Source organism: Nicotiana attenuata, unplaced genomic scaffold (genome assembly GCF_001879085.1).
Source record: "Nicotiana attenuata strain UT unplaced genomic scaffold, NIATTr2, whole genome shotgun sequence".
NCBI classification, from domain to species: domain Eukaryota; kingdom Viridiplantae; phylum Streptophyta; class Magnoliopsida; order Solanales; family Solanaceae; genus Nicotiana; species Nicotiana attenuata.
Genome location: NW_017672863.1, coordinates 105,453 through 115,799, shown reverse-complemented (window position 1 = coordinate 115,799; position 10,347 = coordinate 105,453).

Below are 10,347 nucleotides of genomic sequence, written 5' to 3'. Positions count from 1 at the left end.
GAACAATTCAATAACAAATATCACATTCACGCCATAATTCACTTTGTAATTATGGATCAACCTTCCCCATTTTATAGATGCTATGTTGTAAATGAAGTCGTATTAACTAACATGTTTGAGCTTATCATATTCTTTTGTATCCTCATTTCAGTGACACCAACACTTAAAAGGCGACCTCTTATATCTCGTTTGGGGAATTGTATATGACCAATAATCAGTTTAGGTAATAAGTTATATATGCACAATTATAGTGAAAAAAGATTACCTGTTTGGAACTAACCGTTCGTTATATCACGCAAAGTAGGATTGATTTTCTTTATTTTCGGTTCTCCTCCATTTATGGGATCAACACTTTGTAGAAGAAATAGTGAAATATAGAACAATTACCGAATACTTCATTCTTATCAAGATGAAGTTGATTTATCAAATTCTTGTAAGGTCTAAAGTTGATGATATTCAATCCAAACTGCAGATCACTGATTTCAACCACACTCGTCCTATGAGTAAACGTCAGTTTCAATTTATGCTTGTTGATCTTAACTTTCATATCGTTTGGTCCAACTACAAAATTCTTCGTAACATACAATCTCATTTCTTGTATTTTATTTTAAAGATACATATAACAAACCGTCCAACAGTTGCATAAATTCGATCTCGCTAAAAATAAAAAACAATCAAAAAGAAATTTAAGTTAGTAGGAGGTCATTGTTATATAAAGATTATGAATTTTTTTGTTGGTAAAAACACATAACATACTAATGCATCAATTGGCATGAGTAAACTATCGCTAATAGTCATATAATAAACTGGATGACATATTGTATTCCTAAACATGCATCAACAACCAAATGATTTTTTTTTTATCTTGGCAGCATGGAAATAATTTGATCAAACCCCTCTGACTAATGGCTTAACCATTTGAAATGAAATCTGCCAAGAAGAAAAAATCCCTATCTATTAAGCAATATTTAATGCCAAACTATACAAAATTAAAAACTCACGAAATCAGTAAATTTCGTTGAATACGCAAAGAAATACAAATAAACTTGTCTGTAAATTAAAATCTTGAGGTGTTTATATATTCAATCACATATGCAGATTTCTTACGTAAAATCATATAGAAAAATAGATTTTCAATGACAAATTTATATTGCCTAATACCATTTCAAATTGTAATAAACCATAATAAATCTCTATCTAGACCCTAACAAAACCGTAATTAAGGTGGATTAAATATACGCATAGGTTGGAGAAAATAAAAAACAACTCGAATATCCACATTACCTAGTAATGGAAAAGACTAATAGCACTTAAAAATGTATGCACCTTTTTATCCTGAATAAGTAATTCAAGGGGCTGTCTAATTTATCACGATCTGGAATGTGCCATATCTAACAACTCCAATCCATTTTGATACTCGATATTTCACTAATATAGTTAATGTTTGCAACCATATTTTAATTAATTGTAGGTTTGTTTATAATAAACTATACGTAAGGTATTTTGTAGTACGTCATATGATTAATATATTAAGAACTATAAGCAGCAAATCCTAATTAAAAGAGATTCTTAATAGTATTTTCTTATATAGATCTGTGCCAGCTCTAATATGTAATATATAAAAAAGCAATTATTAAGTAGATACACAATTTCGGAGGATGTTCAAAAGGAAAAAAAAAATTAATACTAATTTCTTAGATAAATTAGCGACATCTCTAATATGCAATTCATCAAAAAAAAAATCAATTATTAAGTACATGCACAAATCTGGAGAATGTTCAAAAGGAAAATGTAGTAATATTATTTCCTTATATAATTAGTCACAGTTCTAATATACCATTTATAAAAAGTATTCTATTATCAATCAAGGAAAAATTCTAGAGATTGTTTCTTCAAAAGGAAAAGATATTTAGTAATATTTTCTTATATCAATCAGTTTCAACACTATATGCAGTTCATAAATTCAGCTTTAATTATTAATTAGATACACAATTCTGGAGAATGTTCAAAAGGAAAGGGTATTTAATATTATTTCCTTATACAACTCGTTCCCAGCTCTAACAATTCATTAACAAAAAAATCAATTAGTAATTAGATACAAAATTCTAGAGAATGTTTCTTCAGAAGATAAAGATATTTAGTTATACAATTCGGCAACATCTTTATGTAATTCAAAAAAAATTAATTATTAATTAGATACAAAAGAATACCAATTAATAACTTTTATTAATATTATATAAATAGAATCCAACAAATTGATTCTATTACCCAAATAAGGTCAGATACAAAGCTTGTACTAAATAAAGAATTATTATTTCAACTTAAAATTAATGTGTGAAATACAAAACGAAAATTTAATTGATTCTTTCTCAAAAAAGATAACTGAATTATACACATAATTTAATTAAAGATATCTATAGTAATGTATATTGTACACAAATAACGTTAGATACAAAGCTTGTACTAAATAAAAAATTATTATTTCAACTTAAAATTAGTGTGTAAGATACAAAACTAAATACCTACCATAACTGAATTATACAAACAAACAAAAAAATTAAAGGTACCTACAATAATGTATATTGTACCCAAATAAGATCAAATACAAAACTTGATCAATTAAAGAATACTTCATCAATCTTTAATTGTTTCCATAACAGACGTCCCTACCATAATTACATAAAAAAAGGTTAACTAAATTATACTACTTTATGTTATTTATTTTCCAAATTAAAATCTATATTTAATAATATAATAGAGATTTTGAAGAGTCAACATATGTCAAATATATTTCCTATCATAAGTAAAAAAATAATAATTCTTATTGAACTACTACTTCCATTAATTATGTTTCCATTTATAATTCAAATTTTTAATGTTGTCTTAAAATTGCCAAGTGACTTCATTTTATCTTGCCACTTGGCTTAACCACATGCTTCACTACTCTCCTTTTAATATAATATAGATTTTCCTTTCAACACCCTCCCCCTTTATTTTCCTTTTTTTTTTTCAGCTCTCACCCCCCCCCCCCCCCCCGCCCCCCCCAATAATTTGCAACAATACCCAATCCAAATAAATAATAGTTTTTGAAAATCCAAAGTCGGATTCAAAACTTCGAAGCTTTTTAATGGTTGTCAATGGTGGAGAGTCAAATACCTTCAAAATTTATTGATTGGCAATTCATTTCGAACACCAATGTGCAACATGAAAAGAAATTGCTAAGTTAAAACTCTATAGTAAAACGATCCTGAAAAAAAAAGAAGATAAAGTAGATGAGAAAAGAGAGAAAAACAGAGAAAATCAAAGGAAGAAAAATAGGGTTGGGGAAGAACAAAGAATGAGAGAGAGAGATCGAAGAGAGAGAGGGAAGAGGGAATAGCTGGTATTCGCTATTCAATTCCTAATATAAAAGGATATTCATTAATACTAATTCGTATATAAGAAATAAATTATATATCAACTTATAATTAAGTTAAAACCTAAATAATAAGGGTAAATAAATTTTTAATGTAGTACATGTAGGTAAAAATCTCTATTAGTTAGCTTGCAGCCCATAATTATTACAACCGCAATTGGCATTTGGTGGCCCAAAATCTTCTACATAAGCTATGTTCATTTTCACTTCATATCAGAGTACATAGATAATCGTCATGTCAATTCTCCTATTGACAAGGTTTAAGTTTTACTTGAAATAACGGACACTCAGATCATTCAAAAGTTAGCTGTACCTAAACGCTTACACTAATCACAACTTATTAACCGATTAGAATTGAACGTATTTTAAACGCTTTGTTGAAAAAACTTAAATTCCATAGGTGGTGGAGTTCAAGGGTGGTTAATTGGTGAGTGGAAAGTTTTTTTTCCGGAAAATAATTTTTAGTATTTAGTTAGTGAGTAGGAAATATATAATTTAGGCAAACACTATAGGATAAGGGAAAAGCGGGGTGGGGGTGGGTTGGTGGGGATGGACGGGGGTAGGAGTGGGGTGGGGGTTGGTAGGGGTGGAGCATAGTATGTGGAAGGTTGAAAAAGAGTTTCGAAAAATATTTTCCCTTTAAAGGAAAATGAGTTCATACAAGGAAAACATTTGCAAAAACATTTAAACCAACGAAATATAGAAAAATTAAAAAATATTTCTGTCACGACCCAAAATTTCCACCATCGGGACCGTGATGGCACCTAACATTTTACTTGCTAGGCAACTCAACGTTAGAAATAGTTTTTAGCCAATTTTAACAATTCAAATTAAATGATAACCAAGAAACTACATAAACTGAAATAGAGTGAGTAAACCAAAAATAATATCGATATCTAGATACAATCCCAGAACTGGTGTCACAAGTACACAAGTGACTAGAGTAATACAAATAATGGTTTGAATGAAAGCATAATTGTCTGAAATTAAATAAACAGCTAGAGTAATGTAGAATGGGACTTCAGGGCTGCAAGCGCCGTGCAACTGTACCTCAAGTCTCCGTCAAGAAATCAATCCGAGAAATCTACTGACCACCGCTAGGATCGATCATAATAACTTCTATGAATATACACTAGGTTGCACAAAAAAGTCATTTTTGGATCAATCCAAAGCCCAAAAAGGTTTTTAGAAGGTTAAAAGGTTCGTTGAGCGCCTCAAGGCTATGTCATAATAGATCCGAACACTTGCCCCGGATCGACTTCCAGATCATAATTGCTCTAGTAAATAACTAAAGAAAATCTACACAAGAAGTGTGTATTGGGTGATACCCTTTTTTGCTTGAGCCCGACCGGGTTGGATCCGGTCCGGAGCAAGTCGGGGCCATCGAACCCGACCTGGATGCAAGGTAGAACGACGGCCACGTCTACAACCGAGGTCGAGTCATTTCGAGACCGTTACAGAGCTCGAAAGGAATCACCACCGGATGGAGAAACACACAAGGTCGGAAGCCGGGCTCGTAACGGATGACCAAGCGTCGCCGGATATCTCGCCCAAACGTGATTTTCTCAACCACTTCAGGCCATTAAGGCGTAATTACAGGGATCCACGATGTAATCAATTTACCTACCTTATTTTTACCCTTAATCAGAATGTATAAATGGGGATCTCTCTAAATTCTTGTGGAGGATCAAGCACAATTGTTCTAAGCAATATTATATTCTGCGATTATTTACTTTAACAGCAATTGTTGAGTCTTTATCTTTATTTCCCTCAACCTAAAAGCCTTTTGTATCTTTTAGTTCACGGATCCTTAAAACCCCATATAAATTCAATTGTTATCCGGATTCGAGGGTAAACAGTTTGGCGCCCACCGTGGGGCTAAGGATATTGGTGAGCTCTTTGATACTCTNTTTATGACTGTACCCGAGATTCGAGACCATCGTTGACTGATTTTGGCTCATCATGCTCCATCATACTTCCCGACTGTGAGAGAGAGTGAGGAGGTTCATTGAGGGACTCGTCCAGCCCGCTCAGTTAGCTAGAGGTGGAGGTAGAGGTATTAGAGGTGGAGGTAGAGATGCTAAAGGTGGAGGAAAAGGTATTAGAGGTGGAGGTGCAGGTACTGTTCTGGCTTGTGGTAGAGCAGCTTCGGTTTATTTTGCGCCGTGTCTGGTCATGCCTAGTAATCTTTGAGTGCCCCTGTTTATGTGTCTACTCCGGTGGGTGATTCTATTGTGGTGGATCGCGCCCATTGTTCATGTATAGTGGTGATTGGAGGTCTTGAGACTTGAGTAGATTTGCTTCTTCTGGACATGGTCGATTTTGATGTCATATTAGGGATGGACTGGTTATCATTTTACCACGCTATCTTGGAGGTTTACCTCGTTTAGAGTGGAGAGGGACTCCTGGTCATTCTACCCGTAGTGTTGTCTCTTATGTGAAGGCTCGGCGTATGGTCGAGAAGGGGTGTTTGGCCTATTTGGCATATGATCGTGATTCTAGTGCTGAGGTTCCTTCTATTGATTCTGTGCCCGTTGTTCGCGAGTTTCCTGAGGTATTCCCTTCAGACCTGCCGGGTATGCCACCCGACAGGGATATTGATTTTTGCATTGATTTGGCTCCGGGCACTCAGCCCATTTCTATTCCGTCATATCGTATGGCCCTGCCTGAGTTGAAAGAGTTAAAGGAGCAGTTGCAAGACTTGTTTGAGAAGGGTTTCATTAGGCCGAGTGTTTCGCCTTGGGGTGTGCCAGTGTTGTTTGTTAAGAAGAAGGACGGGTCGATGAGAATGTGTGTTGATTGCCGGCAGTTGAACAAGGTTACAATCAAGAATAAGTATCCATTGCCGAGGATTGATGATTTGTTTGATCAGCTTCAGAGTGCCAAGGTATTTTTGAAGATTGACTTGAGATCTGGCTACCATCAGTTGAGGATTAGGGCATCCGATGTCCCTAAGATAGCTTACCGCATTCGGTACGGACATTATGAGTTCTTGGTGATGTCATTCGGGTCGACAAATGCCCCAGCAGCTTTTATGGATTTGATGAACCGAGTGTTCAGGCCTTATCTCGATTCGTTCGTGATAGTCTTTATTAATGATATTTTGATATATTCCCGCAGCCGGGAGGAGCACAAGCAGCACCTTAGAGTGGTTCTTCAGACTCTGAGGGATAGTCAGTTGTATGCTAAGTTCTTGAAGTGTGAGTTCTGGTTGAGTTCAGTTGCATTTTTGGGTCATGTTGTATCAGGAGAGGGTATTTAGGTTGATCCGAAGAAGATTGAGGCAGTCAAGAACTGGCCTAGACCAGCATCAGCTATAGAGATTCGGAGTTTCTTGGGATTGGCAGGCTACTATCATTGGTTCGTGGAGGGGTTTTCATCTATTGCAGCCCCGATGACCACGTTGACCCAGAAGGGTGCCAGTTCAGATGGTCAGATGAGTGTGAGGCGAGCTTTCAGAAGCTCAAGTCAACTTTGACTACGGCACCGGTGTTGGTTTTGCCCATAGGTTCAGGGCCTTATACAGTTTATTGTGATGCATCTCGTATTGGACTCGGTGCAGTGTTGATGCAGGATGGCAAGGTCATTGCCTATACTCCGCAGAAGTTGAAGATTCATGAGAAGTACTATCCGGTTCATGATTTGGAGTTGGCAGCCATTGTTCACGCATTGAAGATTTGGAGGCATTATCTGTATGGCGTGGCATGTGAGGTGTTCACGGATCACAATAGTCTTCAGTATTTGTTCAAGCAAAAGGAGTTGAATTTGAGGCAGAAGAGGTGGTTGGAGTTGTTGAAGGATTATGATATCACCATCTTATATCATCCGGGAAAGGCCAATGTGGTGGCCGATGCTTTGAGTAGGAAGTCAGCCAGTATGGGCAGTCTTGCTTATATTCCGGTCGGTGAGAGACCGCTTGCTTTGGATGTTCAGGCTTTGGCCAATCAGTTCATGAGGTTGGATGTTTCTGAGCCCAGCCGTGTGTTAGCTTGCACAGTCGCTCGTTCCTCATTATTGGAGCGTATCTTTGATCGGCAGTATGATGATCCCCATTTGTGTGTCCTTAGAGACACGGTGCAGCACGGAGGTGCCAAGCAGGTTACCTTAGGTGATGATGGAGTTTTGAGATTGCAGGGTCGAGTATGTGTGCCTAATGTGGATGGACTCCGAGAGTTGATTTTAGAGGAGGCCCATATCTCCCGGTACTCTATTCATCCGGGCGCCGCGAAGATGTATCAGGATTTGCGGCAGCATTATTGGTGGCAGAGAATGAAGAAGGATATCGTTGCTTATGTGGCTCGGTGTTTGAATTGTCAGCAGGTTAAGTACAAGCATCAGAGGCCTGGTGGTTCATTTCAGAGGATTGAGCTTCCCGAGTGGAAGTGGGAGCAGATCACTATGGATTTCGTTGTTGGACTCCCGCAGACTCGGAAGAAGTTCGACGCAGTATGGGTCATTGTTGATAGGCTGACCAAGTCAGCACATTTCATTCCTGTGGCAGTCTCCTATTCTTCTGAGAGGTTAGCTGAGATCTATATCCGGGAGATTGTTCGTCTTCATGGTGTGCCCGTGTCTATCATTTCGGATCGAGGTATGCAGTATACCTCACATTTCTGAAGAGCAGTTCAGCGAGAGTTGGGCACACGGGTTGAGTTGAGCACAGTGTTTCATCCTCAGACGGACAGGCAGTCCGAGCGGACCATTCAGATTTTGGAGGATATGCTCCGAGCTTGTGTCATTGACTTTGGAGGCTCGTGGGATCAGTTTTTTCCTTTAGCAGAGTTTGCCTACAACAACAGCTACCAGTCGAGTATTCAGATGGCTCCTTATGAGGCCTTATATGGTAGGCGGTGTCGGTCGCCGGTTGGATGGTTTGAGCCGGGAGAGGCTCGGTTGTTGGGTACGGATCTGGTTCAGGATGCCTTGGACAAGGCCAGGATTATTCAGGATAGGCTTCGTACAGCTCAGTCCAGGCAAAAGAGCTATGCCGACCACAAGGTTCGTGATTTGGTATTCATGGTCGGTGAGCGGGTATTGCTTCGAGTGTCGCCTATGAAGGGCGTGATGAGATTCGGGAAGAAGGGCAAGCTTTGCCCTAGGTTCATTGGCCCGTTTGTGATTCTTGATCGAGTGGGAGAGGTGGCTTATAGACTTGCATTGCCGTCGAGCTTATCAGTCCGTGCATCCAGTGTTTCATGTGTCCATGCTTCGGAAGTATCGCGGTCAATCCATCCCCGACGTGTTACGATTTCAACACTGTCCAGTTGGACAAGGACTTTGCTTATGAGGAGGAGCCGGTAGCTATTCTAGCCGGCAAGTTCNAGAACATGTTGGTATCGGGCCCGTATTTTGGTTCCGGTGCCCGGTACGGGTCTTATATATGGTTTAAGATAATTCTGTGAAGTTTGGTAAGAAACGGAATCCGTTTGACGTGATTCGAGCCTAAATTGCAAAATTTGATGTTTTAAGAAGTTTTGAAATATTTCATTGATTTGAGGTTTAAATCGTTGTTGTTGAGGTTATTTTGGCGATTTGATCGCACGGATAAGTTCGTATGATGTTATTGAGTTAGTACGTATGTTTGGTTTTGAGCCCCGAGGGCTCGGGTGTGTCTCGGATGTATTTCGGAAGGTTTTTGGAACTCAAAAAGTTGCAGGTTTTTATTGTTCAGTGCCCAGGGATTTTACTCTTCGCGTTCGCGTGGTCCCTCTCGCGAACGCGTAAGGCAAATCTCCCAGGTGCCAGATTTCTTCTTTGCGAACGCAAGGCTGAGGGGGGAAGACCCTTCACGAACGCGTCCATGCACTCGCGAACACGTAAGGTAAAGGCCTCGGGAGGGGTCACCATTTTGTGCATCGCGAACGCGGCCACTGGCCCGCAAACGCGTAGGCTTGAGGAGCCAAAGCTCCGCGAACGCGAGCCATCTTCCACGAACGTGAAAGTCTGTCAGACCTAACTCATCGCGAACGCAATGACCAATTTTGCCCAGTTATTTTAAGTTTCAAAAACAGAACACATTACGGGATTTTCATTATTTTTCACAAACTTCATCTTCTCCACACCTCATGGGCAATTTTTGAAGAACTCCTTCACCATAACCTCTTGGGTAAGTAATCTTTGACTTGTTTTCTTCCATTTTTATCAACGCCCACTAGATTTCTAGGCCTAAAACATGAGATTAAGGGAAGAAAATTAGCGATTTAGGTAGAGTTAGGAATTTTTTGATTATTTGTCATTTAGACCTCGTTTTAGGGTCGAATTTTGGATCTAATTATATATTCGGGCTCGTGGGTGAATGGGTGATCGGCTGTTGGTCCGAGCCTTGTGTTTTGACCAAGCGGGCCCGGGTCAATTTTTGACTTTTTTTGGAAGAATGGTTAGAAAGCCATAATTAAGCATTGGATTGTTTAGTGTTTATTGATGTTATGAAGTCGATTTTGTATAGATGCAATTGATTTGGAGCCAAATTCGAAAGGGAAAGCGGTGTTTGTGGCTTGAGCTGGCCGTGGAAGTTCGAGGTAAGTGTTTGGTCTAACCTTAGCTTGAGGGATTCGGAGTTGTGTCCTATTTGCTATTTGTTTCTTGTTGAGTACGCTGTATAGGTATGGTGACAAGTATCTATACGTTGGTGTCGAGCATGACCGTGAGTCTTATATTGTGATTTTCATGACTTCGTTATGTTATTCATGCCTTGGTGAAGGTTTCTATTGTTGTGTAAAGTTTGTGAAAAGAATTGCTACCTATGAACATTGAGGAGTGTTGGCTCAAGTTGTATAACGAATTGTGAAAGTATAAGTGATAAGTGAACCTCTAGAGCATTGGCTCGAGTTGTGAAGTGGATTGTAAAGTAAAAGTGAGGAAGAGAAGAGATCATTATGTTGCCCCCTTGCCGGGCTATTGTTGAGTTGTGGTTCCCTTGCATTGAGTTCTTA